General features: G+C 40.1%; 1 protein-coding gene across 1 annotated transcript in view; it reads right to left on the bottom strand.

Annotated features, from left to right (window-relative positions):
• COL8A1 (collagen type VIII alpha 1 chain) overlaps positions 1–18,533 on the bottom strand; it is a 160,725-nt gene extending 142,192 nt beyond the window's left edge. The window contains 1 exon segment of the mRNA XM_021692326.2: positions 18,467–18,533. The gene's annotated coding sequence lies outside the window, so the exon portion shown is untranslated.
• Positions 18,534–18,927: the final 394 nt, after the last annotated feature.

Here is an 18,927-nt window from a genome sequence, read left to right as displayed (position 1 = left end):
GAAAGCACTACAGCTACAATAGAGAGGTGGTACAAATGATTCAGAGTGAAGTCCCCAGAAGGCAGGAGGGGTGGATGAGTTGCACCCAAGGAATATGGGAGGAATATCTCTTCCACTGTAACAGGAGGGAAGGAGCAAAGGACAGGATGGTCTGTAGGTAAGATGTGTGGTGGGAAACAGTAAGTTGAGAGTGTTTTTATGGAAATTTCCTCCCAGAGAGAAAAGAGTGAAGGCACCTGAGATGTCCTTCAAGTACTTTAGGTGATAAGATTTTAGTACTGAGATAAATTCTTCAATTGGGTGATATGTGGATAAGCCAGATGCTCAACCTTAGTAGCCAAAGAACTTCACTAGCCACTTAGAAATGTGCCAAGACTTACATACATACGTATTTCAGATTGTGAATGTACTTTCACAAAGTTATAGGACTATAAAGTTATATGACTGTATTAGATTGTGAGAGATTTTAAGAAAGCAACATCTAAGAAAACAAAAAGCATGACATCTCATCAATGATGGAATGTAATAACCACCTTCAGTATCAGAAATCTGTGTGGAGACTTAGTGTATCTTCAGCTTTCTGAACCATGTAGAACTTTTCCTCCCGAAGAAGGATGGAGCCAGCTTTTCCAGGCACAAAGTTATACCATTTTCCCATCTGTCCTAAAAGCAAGTTAAACTGAGAAACCATCTTAAGGCTTGAATGAATAAGGTCTGACATGACAAAAAATACCTGACTCAACATTTCATCAAAAGGCAAAATTCAGCCCCTTCTTCTGTCAGAAAGTTCTGATAACAGAAAAGGCTTCAATGGGAACTGCAAGCCCAGGCGGACTTTTCTAACACTGGACAGATTTGGACAGATTTGGAATGTGCTGTTCTTGCTGTTAAAGACGTTTTTCCACTCTTGGCCTTCCAAAACCCAGAGTTCAAAGCTGCACTACTACTTTTTTATGCAAGAGCAAATTGACCACAACACTATTAGAAAAAGACATGAGTCAGTTTGTTTGGCTCTTTGTTTCTTTGTGGTGATCTTTGGAAAATAAAGACTGTAAGGAAAGAAAAGCAGGGAAAGACCAGTTTGCATCTTTTCCTTGAGCAGTGTTTGCTTAAAAAATAATAACCCCAAACCAGGCTATTATTGGGATTTATATCAAGCATTTCCAAGCTTTGAAACAGGAACAAAGTCCACCAGACCCTTGTGAGGTAAGCTTTTGTTTTTCTCATTATACAAATAGATAAATTGAGTCACTGAGCAGTGAGGTAATTTCCCTGGTCTCGGCACCAGTAGAAGAAAAGAAAGCATGAACTCAAGGTTTTGGATTCCAGGTAACCACTTTGATCATGTTTTTATTGGAAGCTGACAACCAAAAAGTTAATAATCCATTATACTGCATGTTAGGGACATGAGGTTTTCTAGCTTACCATGAATTCTACTTCATATAATTCATATGCATAAGTGTGTGCATGTGCTTACATACTCATATATATTAGAATAACCTCAACTTTCCCAAATCTTTAGAGAATGAGACATTTTGGATAATTAAACATTTCCCAAAGCTGATATTTTTACATCTGTGAGCACCAAAATGTTTGTTTTGATAGGATCTATTTAAAAATATGAAATTTCCTTAATTCTTAAAAGACACTACTAAATATGTCAATAATTATATTCAGCTGTAATTCAGTGATTCCCTCAGAAACTTCCTAAGACGGGGTGCCTGGGTTGCTCAGATGGTTAAGCATCTGACTCAGGTCATGATCTCAGGGTTGTGAGATCAAGCCCCATGTCAGGCTCCCTGGCTCAGTGGGGAGTCAGCTTGAGATTCTCTCTCTCCCTCTCTCTTTGCCCCTCTCCCCACTCACGCTTGTGCTCTCTCTCTCTCAAATAAATAAATAAATATTTTTTTAAAAAAGAAACCTCCTAAAGCTATATGGCTACTGGTCTCCTCAATGAATGCCATTATGCTTTAAAAACACTTATCTCTTTATAGTTTCTTTTTCTCTTCCTTTATTGCTGGGCTTCCATACTTCTGTGGAAGTGCATTTACTTGTTGCAGTCCCTTTCCCTATTCTAATTAGGTACCTCAAGTCAGCTAGCTCTGTTCTGAGGACTTGGAGAACAAATTCATTAGAATGATTTGTAAAGTGGAAACAAATAGTTTTGAAGTGAGAAGTCCATGTGATGGCTTATGAGTATGAACCTTAATGACCACTCTCTTTTAACCACTGAGCATGTCTGACTTCCTTTTTGTCTTCAGTTGTGTTCTGTAGGGTTGAAGTTTTCAGAGATTAGAATTTGAGATTATGAAAATGTATGTTAAATATATTTTAATTCTAAGACTCAGCTCAGGATAATTTATTTTTTCTCAATGATTCAGATAGTATTAATCCAATAAGGATTTGTTGTAAATAAAGTACCTGACTCTATTTCAGGACCTCAGGATCTCTCAGTGTCATTTCTAGGACCATCAGTATTAATTGCATCTCTCTGGCAACAAAATAAAAAATTCACAATAATTTTAGTTAAAAGAATACCAGTTAAAAGTTTACGGTTTTGTACATTTATACATACATATGTTGAATGTCTGAAATATGTCTATTAAGGTGCTGACTTATCACTTTTTTGGCACCTAGCAAGCGGGTCGGGGTTTGAATTTATTATCCTTGACATTGATGGGGACCTTTGCTGAGTTGGGATGGGCAGGTTGTAAGAGGACGATGGCCCCAGAGAAGACCCAGAACACCTTGACTAGCCTGAAAGATGCACAAAAGTGGCCTCCCTTTTGAAGATAAAGAAGAAGGGGGTTCTTACAGTCTCTGTGCATTTATACTCCAAGTGGCTTTCTATTGGTTTCTATGCCTTTCAGCTGCAGCTCATGAGGGCAGGTGTGTCTAGCACAGGGCTTGGCACATATACCAATATCTATGTGTTGAAGGCATGAACAAGTGAGGTTGAGATTGGAGTCCTAGACAAACAAACAAACTAAGGTAATTGAACTTGAGGGACAAAGTCTTTTAAAACTCTTATGGTCCTTCTTCCTTTGTCTTTATGAACTAAAATGCCTTCCACTATAGCTTGCAATTTTCCTTATTCTAACATTGGGCTTCTTAGAACCATTTTTTTTTTTTAAGGAGCCTGGATTGAAAGATTTCTTGATAATTAAGGCATAGGGATAAAAAAAGTTAGGATATTTTTTATCAAGAAAATAAAATTCATGTAAGGAAGGATTTTGATGTGCTGGCATTGAATGTTATAAGGAGCATGCATTTGGCTTAAGAAGGCATATTACTGGGCGCCTGGGTGGCTCAGTTGGTTGGGCGACTGCCTTTGGCTCGGGTCATGATCCCGGGGTCCTGGGATCGAGTCCCACATCCGGCTCCCTGCTCAGCAGGGAGCCTGCTTCTCCCTCTCCCTCTGCCTGCCACTCCCCCTGCTTGTGCTCTCTATCTCTCTGACAAATAAATAAATAAAATCTTAAAAAAAAAAAGAAGGCATACTACTGCACCAAAATGCAGGGGCCAGGATGCATTTGGGACCCTGGCAGCCTCGGTGGGAGTACTGAAGGATATAGCAGCATAAAACTCCAGAAGCCTGTAGGATGAGCTAAGACCTTAGATGAGACACCCAGGACAGCCATCTTTTTCCTGATGATGCCACAGCTGTCTATACATGATGTGCTTTGCCACAAGAGGGCGGTGGCCTCGAACTGGGAAGGGGCTGTGCAATCATGGACTTTCCTCCTTTGGGGAACTGGCGGAAGAGGGATGCAGTGCCATTTAATGCAAGTAAGCAAACAAACAACAACAAAAACAAAACAAAAAACAGCCCTTGTATCCTCCCCCAACCCAAAACCCCAAAGACCAGAGATATAAATCATCCCATAAAGAGCCCACACTGTCACCATTACAGGCTCACAGCATCATCCTGGAGTGGGAGTCCAGCGTTCATCAAATGAACTACAAGGCAAAAAGATCCTTAGTGCCCTTATTTGCAATATGTAGAAAGCAACGCTCGAAGCTTCTACTCACCTAAGTGGCCATTATGCTGGCACTTATGTAAGCATTCAGTAATTAGTAGTGATTATTATCAAATAACTTTTACTGAGCACCTTGTAAGCACCAGACATGTTCTCATATATTATCTCATTTAATATTCATTACAGTCAGGAGAGGTAGACTTATTTTGGAGAAGAGGAAAGAAAGACTCAGTGACACTCACTGTCTTGCCCAGGGTGGCTGCATTGTTAGGTGGCAAAGTGGGACTTGATCCCAAGACTTTTTATGTTCAACTCAGTACTTTTATTTGTGACACTACAATGGCTTCTCATAGATGATTTAAGATCTTTTGTTTTCGTCCCCCATAAGTGACATATATTTTGGCATTAATGAACAGGGGGCTTTAAAAATACTCTTTAAAAATGACAGGCAGGTTTAAAATGGATTGTGTGGTTCAGTCGGTTGATTGCAGCTCAGGTCATGATCTCAGGGTCCTGGGGTCGAGCCCTGCTTTGGGGCTCCGCACTCAACGGGGATTCAATCTGTCTCCCTCTGCCCCTCCCCCACTGAGGACTCAATCTGTCTCCCTCTGCCCCTCCCCCACTGCTGGTGCATGTTCACTCTCTAAAATAAATAAATAAATCTTTAAAAAAAATTGGATTGTGTGTCCTTTAAAATCATGAACTGTGTAGAAGACAACCTACAAAACTCTTCCTGCTGATCATCAGTGGCATTTCTTATGTCACTTGTCCTTCCACCACTGAAAATCTGCTTGCTACAGATTAGTAATAGGATGTTGTGAATGATTCTTTGGGGATAAAATGTCAATGATGTAGCAGTTAATGGGGAGAGCTCAGGAATCTGATCTCCTTGTTCTACATTCTGGGTCCTTTACTTAAAACTATGTGACTTTGAGGGAGTTACTTAACTCTCTCACATAATTTCCTGTTTATAAGGAAAGTGATCAGGATAAAATGCAAAAAAAAAAAAAGCTTCAGCATTCTGTTTGGCACAGAGTAAATCCTCAATACACATTAATTGCTTTTATTGTTCAATAATATCTTATTTGAATTCTATTTTCTTGAAAAGTACATTCCTAATCACTGAATCCTGTTTACTAACTCTTACACATCATTCTGCTTTCCTTTGTTATAGTTTCTGATTTATGTTGCCAGGATGCTCTGGATGTGACACTGTTAAGGCTCAGCCTGAATTAGTAGGAAGAGGGCTTCAGGAGTAGGATGATCCAGGTTCATATTCTAATTCCAACATTCACTATCTAAATTATGTGAAATTTACTTAATCTTTCTAAGCCTCCACTGTCTCATGTGTAAAATGTAGATAAAATCTTCCTCTAATTCAAATGAAGGAATGTAAATAAAATACGTCATAAACAGTAAATTTCTCTATAGAGTTTATTATTGTATCACTCTCTTCATTTTTAAAAGTTCCCAAATTAAGATACTAACACTTTTGCTGATGTGGTGATAATGAATTCTATTTTATAAAAACAAGGTACTAAGCCTCTCCAGTATTCTCGATGTGTTGAAGAGGAGTCATGGATTCTTTCTTTAGCCACTGGCTCACGTCTGCAGATGGGAATTTTATTTGTATGTATTCAAATGTGATTTAAACATATGGCGATTCTTTTATGGCTAAATATAAAAAATTTACAAGTTAAATATTATTGCTATCTTTACCATTTACTTTAGAGCTTGCTCATGCTATAATTTGTAAATACTTTACAAGGCAGGGGAAAATACCCACCCATAATTATTTCTCGATGTTGTCTGGCTCATGATAGCTGGGTAAATTCTTTTATTATTTAAAAAAAAGTTTTCATTGAAAGTTTTTCCAGTCACTCCAAATAAACTTAGCTGTAAATGGAAAAGGTACAGCTGATTGTTCTGGCTTCTTGAGCGTGTCTTCTGCCTGTCCTGCTCTTCCCTGAGTCAGAAGGAAGGCATGTGGTGTGGCCGACCTCCGAAATCATTAAACATCTCCTGTAAACTGTTGCTGTTAAAGACTCACTCTGGTTTATTTTCTGAAGGCTTATTAATAAGTTAGAATCTAATCTGCAGCCAGACTGTTTGATCACTTTGCTCTTGGCTTTGCCAGGCACAGGATTTTATTGCATGGTTGGCCTGTTGGCATGATGATTCCTGAAGGGCCGTTGGTAAGCCAGCAAGTGCCAGGGGCACATCACTGTTAAATTCCAAAGACATGTGACCTCCCTTGACCTTCTGGTAGAGGGCTTAGCCTTCTTCAAAGAGCCTCAGGTTGTTCACTAGAAATAGAGACAAAAATGCTCTGGGAAAATCTATGATAAAGAACTACCTTCCTTCAGAAAGTCATGGGGCTTCAGGGGGAGATAAAAGCAAAAATCTCTTACTGAACAGGATAGTCTTTCTCTGTAGAAATAGTCTTATTGAAAATTGAAGCAATTCTATGAGCAGGTATTTGAAACACGTTTTTCCCACAAAAGGGAAAAGAGAAGAGATGGCAATGAATAATGGAACTTTCTCTTTGAAAGTCTCATTTCAAATCATTCTTTATCTCATTTTGTTTGTATAGTGATAAAGGATCCAGATGACAATACAGTGCCATTCTGTGTGAGTTAAAGCCACAAGAAAAAAAAAAAAAAAGAAAAAGAAAAAAGAGAAAAAAAAGAAATACCATCTGTAGTATTTTATTAAAATTATATCTGTGGGGAAGAGGACCTCTTTAAGATAATATAACAATTAGAGGCAGGCATGGTAGGCATGGTAGGGAAGCAATACACTGAACACTATTTAAAGAACACTACTGTGGTCATGGCATTCACTCGGGATACATAAGAGCATCTTACTCAATTTTTTCAGTAGTTTATATGCTCATCAAGGGATACAAGACATGGCACATGAAAATTTAAATATTTTGTGTTGTCCAATACAGTAGGCACTAACCACATGTGGTTATTTGATTTTAAATTTAAGGAGATTATAATAAAATAAAATTTAAAAACTTAAGACCTCAGTTGCATTAGCCACATTTCAAGGGCTCAGTTGCCAGTATGTGGTTGGTGGCTATCACACTGGGCAGCTCAGATAGAGCACATTTTCATCACTATAGAATATTCTAGCAGACAGCTCTGACTTTCAATATAGTGTACAGGCAACATGTAAGTGACATTTATAGCAACTGCTTGTCAGTTGAGAATAGAGAAGGATCAATGCAGCCTGCAGTATTTGGGAAGACTTTAACAAGACCTTGAATTTATGGTTATTTTGGCAAGTGTAAAGAACAATGGGGGGGGCACCTGGGTGGCTCAGTCGTTGAGCGTCTGCCTTCGGCTCGGGTCACGATCCCAGGGTCCTGGGATCGAGCCCCGCATCGGGCTCCCTGCTCCGCGGGAAGCCTGCTTCTGCCTCTCCCACTCCCCCTGCTTGTGCTCTCTCTCTCTCGCTGTGTCTCTCTCTGTCAAAAAAGAAATAAAATCTTAAAAAAAAAAAAAAGAACAATGGGGGACATTCAGTAGAGAAAAGGAAAGAGGATGTTTGGAGGAATAATAGCCTGACTGGCAAGTTAAGGTGTTTGTTCCATGTTTCATAATGTCACTAATATTTCTGAGCAGGGTACTGACAGTCCTGGGACAGTGGCACCACCCAACAAATAATTTTTCCGTATGTAATTTAGTAGAAAAAGGCCAATATTTAATATTAGCATACCAATGGGAATTCATCTTGCACTCCATGCTTAGCTCCAGGGGTGTAACACTGTACATAAAAGTGTCACACTAGTAACACTGTATGTATACGCATGGGTGTGAATGGACTTAGGTAAAATTGTGTTTTCTTGGAACAATCTATGGGGATAAAGAAAAGCATATTTAGAGGTTTCTCACTCACCATCACCATATTCTATTCCCCTGTCCCTTTTTTCCTGTCCTCCTTTTCACATTTATTAGGTTCCTACTGTGTGTTAAGTATTGAGGGTGCAGAGATAAACAAGACCTGAATCCTTCTGCCAGGAGCTCACAGTCTTGCACGTAGAACAGGCTGGTGCTATTATAGCTTGGACATGGCCATGACAGGACTGTGCACAGAATGCCAGGGAGCATGGCCGAGGTGTACAATGTAGCCTGGGGCAGGCGGGTTGTAGGCACGTCTTCTCAAAGCAGAAGATACCTGATCTGAATCTTGGAGGAGGAATACAATTAATTCAGTAGATTAAGTAGGGAATACCACATGCGGAGAGGGAAGATCAAGGACAAAAGCAAAAAAAAAGTATGCAGAATGTGACCATATGGAAAGAACTAGCTCTTGTTTCTTCTTTTGTCTTTGGCACGACACAAAGGAAGGGCTCGAGGTATACTTATTTCCATATATATCCTCACTGCCGGTTAAGCAGCAGGTGTAGACAATATAGACATTTTTCTCAGTGACTCACATGGCTTGAGGGAATCATTTAAGCTGTCTTGACTCTCATCATCTGGCTATGGATGATAATAAACGTAACGCCAAAGAGAATGATCTGTCGAGCCAGATTCAAGTTCGTTTAACGTGCTGTAATGCCTTTGTTCTGTCCGTTCCTCATATAATCATGGGAATTTCTACTGCCTTAGGAATGACATGCTAGGTTGTCACTCTCTCTCCCAGAGTGATGCCAAGCAACTTGGGATCACTTGGGGAGAATTTATGGAGAAACCTTAGCCCTTACAAATTACTCTAGGGAGAAATGATAGCTTTTTTTTTTTTTTTTTTTGGTTTTTTTAGTAAAACAGCCCTTACTTTTTTGGCTCCAAAGTGACAGCATGCTTTTAGGAAAAAATACAGAAAAGAAAAAGAAATTAAAATCACAGTATTAAACAAGAACCAGAGCCAGTCGGCAGTATCTAGGAACAGAGCCACTGGAATTCTCCCTCTCTTTTTATGAGTCAGAGGCATTGTCACAGGGAATTGATGGTTTTTCTTCCTTTTATGACATTAGAAGACACCATGGAAGGCAGTGTGGGGGAGCAGGGTGGAGTGTGACCTCGATGGGAATCCCGGCTCTGCCGCTTGCTCGCTCTGTGACCAGCAAGTTGCTTGATTAAGTAGAGGTTCGGTTTCTCTCATCTCTAAATTGAGAATGATAGGGAGGCCTGGGTGGCTCAGCTGATTAAGTGTCTGCCTTCGGCTCTGGTCGTGATCTCAGGGTCCTGGGATTGAGCCCCGCATCGGGCTCTCTGCTGAGCAGGGAGTCTGCTTGTCCCTCTCCCTCTGCTCTAACCCACTTGTGCTCTCGCTCTCTCCCTCTAATAAATAAATAAATAAAAATAAAAAGCCCTGCTCTTGTAGGGTTGATTTAAGGAACAGAGATTATGATACAATGTCTGATCCCATTAGATACTTAATCAATGGTATCGATTATTATAACTACTAATGATGAATTTGAGTTGCTCCTTTCGATGCCTGTGAACTACTTATTTTCTTAAAGGAGAGGATGCTCTGGTCTGCCACTTTTAGGGTACTGACCTCTGGGCATATCTTTGTGAAGGGGAAAGAGAATTCCCAGAGTACGGCCCTAAGAGAAATAGGGAATTTGATAGGGGTTGGAGGTCTGAGTGTTGTCAATAAACCAAATAATCCCTGATATAGCAAGATATACTAGAATACCAGTAAGTGTGAGCCTGTTATAGGAATTAGCTCCCTATTTATGGTGAGAAAGTAAATGCTCAAGGAAGAAGTTTGGCTAATGATCTTAGTTATTCATAGTGGTTAAGGTGACACAGAATTATCAGATCAGAGATTGTTGAGCTAATTTGTGAAATTATGTAGGCTCCTTGTTTACTGAACTTATTGCTTATTGATGGTCATTTCTCTATTCATACACCATCTCTAAACAATGGGAAAGAAGAGGGAAGGAAGAGATCATTTTAATCTGTCCAATCTCCCTTCCTTCTTCCTTCCTCCCTTCCTATCATCTATCTATCTTTCTAGATTTTTAAAACAATTATTCTGGCATTTCTGCTATTATTTTTATTATGAAGAACTGAGCCATTGAACCAAGACATGTTCATCTTCTTTTGTCCCTTTTTCACCTGGGTTTGGAAATTACACTGGGATTGTTTCTTACTTTATGATTTGGCATAGCACGTAACCTCTACTGACACTCAATGTGTATTACATAATAACTAGCAACCTGAAATTACCATGTCCCAGTAGATCTTGAAATAATGAAGTAGGACAATGATTCCTAAACTGTTCCCAAGTTGTTCCACAGAATACCAGTCCCAAGAGATGCTCTCAGGTTGGGAAGATTTGTCAGCAAATGTTTAGGGCACACTATTTACTATAACATTTTTGAAAAATGCAAATATAATTAGCTAATATAATATATATTATTATCTAATATATATATTAGAAAATATATATATTAAGGTCTTCGTGAAGTCTTGCAGTGAATTAAACTGATCATATTGTTTCATTGGAGTATTTCTAAAATAATTTGACCGTAGAAGCTTTTTCTGTATAAACACATATTAATATCTCAGGTACTACTGTTTTTGAAACACACTTTGGAAAATGTTGAAGAAGCGACATTCAGATTTTACATAATATAGCATCATTATTAAAAATATCATCTTTCGGGCTGCCTGGGTGGCTCAGTCGGTTAAGCGTCTGCCTTCCGCTCAGGTCATGATCCCAGGGTCCTGGGATCGAGTCCCACATCAGACTGTCTGCTCAGCGGGGAGCCTGCTTCTCCCTCTCCCTCTGCCTGCCGCTCCCCCTGCTTGTGCTCTCTCTCTCTGTCAAATAAATAAATAAAATCTTTAAAAAAATCATCTTTCTTTAGTTAAAATAGGATTTTAAAACCACAAAAACCTTTTTGTATGGGAGGGAATTAGCTTTTAACTAATGTCAAACTACGGACAAGTGAACACAGAGACCTTTTGAGACTCTTAAGCCATAATTTAATTGTTTCTTTTCCCTTTTCTACTTACCCTTGACCTCCTCTGGCCCTTTGGGACATAAGGAATTGTCCTTTGTATTTTAAGAAACAAAAATGCTCTTGCTACATCTTGAAAGGTTATGTGCTTATTTGGAATTTTATTCCATTTTGACACAATTCCGCTTAAATACCATGAGCCATTACCAGGTGTTGTGAGTATAATCCATTCACTATATAAGTAACAGTAACAACGTATACTTAAGTAGCAACAGTCTGCAAAATAATTGGCAAGACTTCAAGTGTCTCTAAATGATAAAGAGAGTGGTTATTTGAAAACTGTTCTTCTATTTAAGATAAATACATTAAGGCACAGAGATGACTGATGACTTTTCCAAGACCCCAGAAAGAGTCAAGGTGTTTTTGAGATTCAAACACAAGATTTTCTCGAATGGGGGCTTCTTAGGCCACGTGCATACCGACTTCATATGTTCATCCCTACTGACATCAGAAATAGAAAGAGGATTGCCCTGTATGTCTGAGAATGTTGTAAGTCGTACAAAGCAAGCAGCCCTTCTCTGGTGTGCCAGGGATTTTTCTTTTATGGTCCTAATTGATCTCTATCCCCCAAAGGGTTCTGAATTATGCAAGTGTCTCAAGTCTTAACAAGCCATTCCCAACACAGCTGTGCAATGGAAATGTTCCACGGAAAAGTATTCACTTCGCTCTCGGCAAGGCCCTGGCTGCTCCTTGGAGAGACCTGGACCCAGGAGTGCAGGTTTGGGGCCATCTCGGAGAACTCTGGCCCGTTTCTGCCTCCTTCTTCCTCCCAGCTCCCTTCCCGCTCCTGTTGACAGGAGGGTCTAGTCATGGCACAGGATTCCCCTTGTAAGCTCATGAACTCTCAGCGCCTGAGCTTCTCTGTCCTCCTCTCCCTACCCCAGCTGCCCAGGTTTGTTTTTTACCGAGGTGAGCATTTAGTCTTGGCTGGTGGTGGCCTCGGAAAGAACATTTTCTAAGATTGCTTTGGTTTTCTTTCAAATAAACCTCTACAAGCCTGGACATTGCTGGCATTGCTGAAACGCAGGTGATTTATTCCTAGAGGCTTAAATTGTTTTTTGTTTTTTTAAAGAAAACCAACAATGTGATACACTCCTATAGTACATTCTATCCACTGGTTACAAAGGACATCTGGCTCTGCCTTTTATCAGAAAAATTCAAATCTAAAGGCCCCCTCTAGGAACAAGTCAGGTTTTTTTGAGACACTCAGCCCCGTGGCTCCCTCTACTGGTCATTGACTTTCCTCCCCACTCGTTTGAACACTTGACTGGAATAAACTGGGAGCTAGGAGGGGATCTAGACATGTTGTTAAATCAGGAGTTACGGATACAATAGCATATTTTTGTTGCACATCTTTGTATCTGTTATTTTTCCCACCTCGATTTTGGCCACCTACGCCACAAATTCTTAGCTCAACCTAGTGTCTCCTTTCACGTCAGTCTTGGCCTTACCTTGCATTTGCCTTTTAACAAGAGGCCACTTGTTTGGATTTACAGCACGGATGAACACCATGACCGCTTTTTTTAAAGACTAGATTATCATTAAGTAAAGATCTTAAAGAACTAGAATGATGTACAGTCATCACTTTGAGTTTATGAACCAAGTATAGGTTTCCCTTTTGAGTGCACATAGCAGGATTGTTGGAGGAACATGCCAAACAGGGTAATAGCTGCCCCAGGACAATGCTCTTGAACCAGTTCTTAGGATTCACTGTCCTCCTGTGGAACTGAAGACAGTGGTGACTTAACCCATTCTGCTGCCGGGCAGCATAAAATTTCTGCATAAACCAGCCAGAGTTGCCCTAGTACATGAAGCCTGAGTTATGGAGGTCACTGGCCCAGACTTTTAGAAAAACAGCTGTTTTATCTAGCTAACAGAGAAGACTGGAGAAGCGCCCCAACAGGCTGGACACATTTTATTTCCTGGAGAAGCCAACAGCTGACACCCACACCCAGGCCTATTCAGTTAGAATTGGAAAAGTAGCACATGAAGTGATTGTCTTTAATCTCAGCACATCAAATGATGCCAATGCCTAAATATCCTGTGATGTAAACACATCAATAGAGAGCTGAAGAGAAGCAGTCTTCAAGAGACTTACTTAAAAGAATGTTTTCACGATGATGCTGATGATGCTTAATCATAGCCTATGTAAATTGTAACATACAATAAATCAATTTCAGAAACACAAGTACTATTTCAAAGATATGCAAACATTGTCAGGCTTTAGAGGAAAGTGAAGAAGCAATCTGGGGTAACATCTGTCCACTTATTCAGGGTGAATTATTTCCAGAAACGATACAAGAATATTCTTTTCTACCTTCATCATTTTCTATATCAGAGTAACTTTATATATCACCCCAAATTGTATCGTTATCTTAGTAGAGAACATTTTGATGACTTGACATCTATGGAGTTAGTATGCTAGGTCAGGGGAGTCAGAGGTCAAATGAGGCTCTTTTCCCAGTCAAGAGTTAAGAAGAATTTTAATAAGATGTAATACTTGTAAAGCTTTTACCCATGTGAGTCAGTACTCAAATGGCATTGTACTGAAAGGAGCCTGACCCAAATAGGATTTTATCTCCCAAACATTTGAGAGATTCTTGGATCAGACATGTTAAAAATCTCTTCTCCAGCACCTCAAAACTCTATGGAGTTTCTCCCTCTTCTGTCTAAGATGGAATGAGCCCTCTTAGCTGCACTTATCTTTCCTCTACACTCTTGGCCCCTTGACCCCTCTCCTCTGACATGACATATTTCATGCTTACACCCGTCAATCCTTTTGTTTTTCAGAGTTTCCTCTGGTTGTTCTTTATGCATATCTCGCCTTTTTTTCTCATTAAAGACCTGGGAAGGAGTAAGGTGATTATATTGCCATCACATTGTCTCTTGGGTGGGAGAAGAAGAAGATTATGCCATAAACCATCACAAAATAATACATTTGTTCTGTCACATAAATATTGGAACCAGACTATAAGGCATCTTCGACATGTACTATATGGGGAAAACACACAATAGTTATCCAAGATAGAGCACTGTTCAAAGAGTTTGGCTACCTGAACTGTAGCCCTAGTTCTGCTATACATGTCTTGGTGACCTTGGGCATGACATCAACCTTTCTCACCTGTAAAATTGACTTTAGTTAAAATTAGCTCCAAAGATCCTTCTAGCATTTATATTCTGTGATTCTCTAAGTGTAATACCCAAGAAATTAGAATAGGGACTAGATAAGTGTTTAGAAACATCATTCAGAGGGACCCGTTGGAGGCAATGGCAATTTTAAATTACCTTTCTTCTAGATAGAAGGCTTTACATTTACAAAAGTGTGAAGCCTTCTTATTTGCTGGAGTGAAAATTTAGATCCTGTTTGAGAGAAGTATGAGACTTTTGGTAATGAGAAAATCCACAAGTATTAAGTGGTACTCCAGAAACTTGATCTGTAATAATTGAAAAGAGATTTCTTCCACTGAAGGAAAAAAGAGGGTATCAGAGGGGGGGGGCATGAATGCATCTGCAAATCTGGTACTGAAGGAGAGAAGGGAAGTTTTCATTTTCTAGGAAGAACCATGGCAGCGAACCCAAAATTCATAGAGGAGGCTGAAAGTGAACCATCAGGTGTATTTTAGTATTTAGTATTGTACATCATCAGCCAGAGGTGCTATGAGTTGCTTTTGCTGTTATGCTACATTGAACAGTTAGAATTTAGTATTATTTTAGCTGATTACGCTCTATAATCAGTTTTCCAGGAACATTTTTGTTTCAGTCACTTCAGTTTGATTCCATGCAATTTCAATGGCTTTGTGGATTTATGTCCACAGGGCCCCCAGATTATAGACATTCCGACCCTGTGTGACTCCCTCCAACCCCCTTCCTGCAAATCTATTTGCTTGAGCATAGACTATAAAGAACCTCCTTCCTCAAACAGCAAACATAGTTACCAAAGCGATAGTGGAATGTCTGATTAGTGGCTTCTCTGTTGGTGCTGAAATGTGGTTAATTTTCTTTCCCACTCTTCACTCCTTGCTTCTCTGGAAAAGGCAAGTTTAGCAAAGCTCTCATTCAGTACTGTGGGGTGTAAACAGCTGTTAAGGACTGTCAGGTCATTGGAAGATCTTTTTCATTATAAGCTTAGCATTTCGTAACAACTAGTGAGCTGGTCTTTTTAAAATTTTTTTTAAGTTCTAGATGCTTTGGGTATTAAGAGGTCCATTTCACAAAATGCTAAAGTAAAACATTCTCTAAATTCCAAAGAGCATTCATTCTCCCCTTAACCTCCTCTTCTCGCTCTCCTTTTGTTTTTCTTTTCACTCAATAATTAGAACAGTGCACCTCTCAGGAGACTGGGTTCTATCTCAAGATCTGTACCTTCTTTAAATTATGCATATGTATGTTTATGAAGACTTGGTGGAAGAGAAGGAAGCCATGCATGAAGAAAGACCTGGTTTTCAGAGGAGGACCAGAGGTTGGGAAATGGGTCCACATCTCAATCTCTCCACAAGTTGCCATACCAAAGTGGGTGACCATAGATAAGAAGGAGTGAACTGCTGCTTCTAACTTCTCACTTGCATATAATTACCCAACACTAGGCCCTTTGGGAAAGTTAGGGGTGGGTTTGTTGATGTGAACCACCCATTAATGTTCTGAGGGTTTTTATATTCATAATACAGTTTTTAAAATTGTAACTGGCAAAGTGCTATGGGTTTTAATGGGGGGCAGACCTGAGATCGTTTTGGTCTTTAGAACAACTAGTCTCCTCTGTTCGAGAAAGGCACAGCAGAGATGGATCTTAACGTATTAGTGGAAATACTATTGATTTAAGACCGAAGCCAAGATCATATATGAATATTTGCTCCTCCACATCTCTTCATGTCCCACATCAGTAAAGGCAAAAAGAAGTTGCGTTTGTAACAGAGATTCTGCTCTTTCTCTTCTCCTAGGGCACTTTCTCGGGGAGATTCCTCCCGGCTTCACTCTCAGTTCTCATCCCCATTCTCTTCTCTTTGATTTTTGTAGCACAAATGGAAAAAAGTGGGATATACTTGCTGGTCATGGAAAGAATACCATTTTAGAATTGTGACAATAATAGAAAATCTCAACTGTGTGTTTCCCTAGGTGTAGCAGGCCCTCGAAATCAGTGGAACGTCTTCTCTTTGTCTCTAGTGAAACAGGTGGCTGCTCCCTTTTACTTTTTTGAGAAACATTAAAGGAGTCGGGCAAGGCTGCTGCGATGGCGTCACTTAGATATGGTCATGAACCCAATCCAGGAGCGGCTACATAATGGCATCAAGAGAAGACTCATGTGAGATCTCTACAACTGGTGCAAAGGGAGATGTTGGGGTAACTACATGAAAACCCAACACTGATTTTTCTAAAAACTTAAGAGAAGAGTCATTGTGCCTGATGTGTAAGCTATAGGGAAAGAATCATTTTAAAAGTCCAGTAAAGGGCCCTGGGAAAGTTAGGTCATGAGAGATCTCCATGATCTCACCCAGTTATTTAGGGTGTTGAACTTGATGGCACAAGGAGTAGGCAGTTACTCTTAAGTGGTTCATAGCTGGTAGAGTGGATCAGCTGCCAGGAAAAGCAGAAGCAAACTCTGGGAGAACAGTTTTCATCCCCAAATTTAGGAATAACAGGAGCTCTTTTACGTGGGAGCACTTTTCTCTCTCTCTCTCTCTCTTTTTTTTTTCTCTCAGAAAAGATAACTTCCCTCAAGGGAAATCTGGTGAATGAAGTAGTCTATTTTCACCCTTGTGATGATGGTGTGAGTCCGGCACTACCATAAAAGAAGAATTAACTTGGACATGCCACACACTTGGTTTGGCCTTGTCCCATACCTGTGCTCTTGTTGTGGTTGATTACCCACTTACATCAGATATGAAGCAAGCAGTCTGCACTGTGGCTTGAGATGAAAGGTATTTTAATATGCTCAGGTCACATAGTAATTTTATATCATTTTCTTTAAGGAAACCACACTCCTTGAAATAATTTTTCCAACGAAGCCAAATTTTGCATGATAGAAAGCTTTCCGGGTAAGTCTTTCATTTGAATGATAGCACTGAATTGCCTCCATGACAAGAGAATTTTAATATATCTTTTATTTCTTTTGATATGCAAATGATATGGAGAAAAGCTTTGAAAGACCCTCAGTTAAACTTTTGATGATTCTACTTTCTTTAATGGTGAAGGATTATTTACAGCTTTGGTGAGGTTCCCCTTTTTAAGTGAAACAATATAAACAAACCAAAAAAGAAAAAAAGAAGTGAAACTTTTCCTCTTTTACTTTAAGAACCATAAGGGCTGAAATAGTGGTTTGGTTTCCTGACTGCCCACTTTGGTTTGCCGTCTTGTGCAATTAATTCCCCAGAGGAAATATTTGAAGAGGGTTTTTCTCCCACATGAAAGTTTCATCCCACACAGCCCACAGATTTTGACAGCAAACTTCATGGACCAAGTGTCTGGTTTCTACAGAAGTAGCCGTGGAGTATGTGTTTCCTTGTCACAGGTGCACGGTACTCCTCCTTCGACCTCAGAAATAGGAAGATATAGCAGTCTTTACATGGGATGGGAGCTTAAACACTGGATAGCTCTAAGAACCGGGTGCTAATCAGGTCGATTTTAATTTACTAGATGAGGGAAAAGAAGGTGGCAAGCAGGGTTCAAACTTCCAAAGCCTTCAAGCTGATTCTTCTTTACAACCGTTTGGTGTACCCAGAAGAATTGTATAATCTGGCCTGTATTTTGCTCTTGCTGTGAAACATATTGAAACGCTTTATGTTTAGGTGTATGTATAGAAATTCATGAAGTTCTTTTATACACTTTCTTGGTTCCAACACAGTTCTCATTTTAGAAAAGTCTTGAAACGATAACTTCGTGAGAGCACACTTTGCCCCAGCTTGTAAATTTGGATTTGTTCTTTCCTATCTACCAGCCACCTGATTACCGTCTCTGTGCAAAGGGCACCCGTTCACATCATTTTTTCCAAGCACTTAAACCCGGAAAGATACTTTTTAAAGGACTCACAGAAGCTGTCTTAAGGGGGTTTGGAAAACATCGCAAAATTGTTAGCAGTCGTTTTGACTGTGCTATTTTTAGGAAACTAATTGTATTCTTTTAAAGTACATTTCTGACAGTGGGACAAAGATTTCCTTGCCCCCACTGAGATACGAAATATTTACGGTGAAAAACGTCAGTAGAACACCCCACACAGATACATTTTAGCTTCAGCAACAGTCGGCAAAGGGGGAAAAGTGATTCAAAAAGAGAGAAGTTTTTGCAGTATTTGTGCTGCTGTTTCTGCCCAAAATGAACTTTTATTTTACCGTTCAAACAGAAGTTTGTTTTCAAACCAGTTGCTAGTTAAAGGAGCCGCTGATCTGGCATCCGTAAGAGTCATCTCGAACCAAACAGTAAGCGTGTTGACCAGAGGAGACTTATTTCCCACCCTCGCAGCAACCCCTAGTAGGTCATATGCCTGCAGAAGTGTTATCTTTTATCTTACCTTGAGCACGTAAGATCCAGGAGAAAGGCTCAGGGGGCTCCCACAGGAGAGGACCGGGAAAGTGCTCTGATCGGCTCTGGTAACATGCACTTGGCTTTTATGGGCAGGTGGGAGGAGCTGCTCCTCGTAGTAGGTGGGCAGGCAAGGAGCGGCGGGCGGGCAGCCCCAGGAGAAGCTGGACACTCTGCTCCGGGGAGGGGCGGAGAGGGCAGAGCAGGAGCCCGAAAGAGGGAGGAGAGACGGGGCGGGAGAGGGGTGTAGAAGCGGTGGAAGGAATGGAAACGGGAGAGGGAGGGAGAAAGAGAAAAAAAAGAGGGAACGAGGAGCACTAGAGAAAGGGATGTAGAGCACAGAGGGGGAAAAAGGGTTGGGGAGAAAATGAACAGAAGACACAGAGAGACAAACACGCAAGGTCTGGAAGGAAAGGGGAATTGGATTATTTTGTTTTTGTATGACTTTTT

The sequence above is a fragment of the Neomonachus schauinslandi genome, chromosome 1 (genome assembly GCF_002201575.2).
Source record: "Neomonachus schauinslandi chromosome 1, ASM220157v2, whole genome shotgun sequence".
Taxonomy (NCBI): domain Eukaryota; kingdom Metazoa; phylum Chordata; class Mammalia; order Carnivora; family Phocidae; genus Neomonachus; species Neomonachus schauinslandi.
Note: the sequence above shows the minus strand (reverse complement) of the source record. Positions and strands in the feature narration are given on the sequence as shown.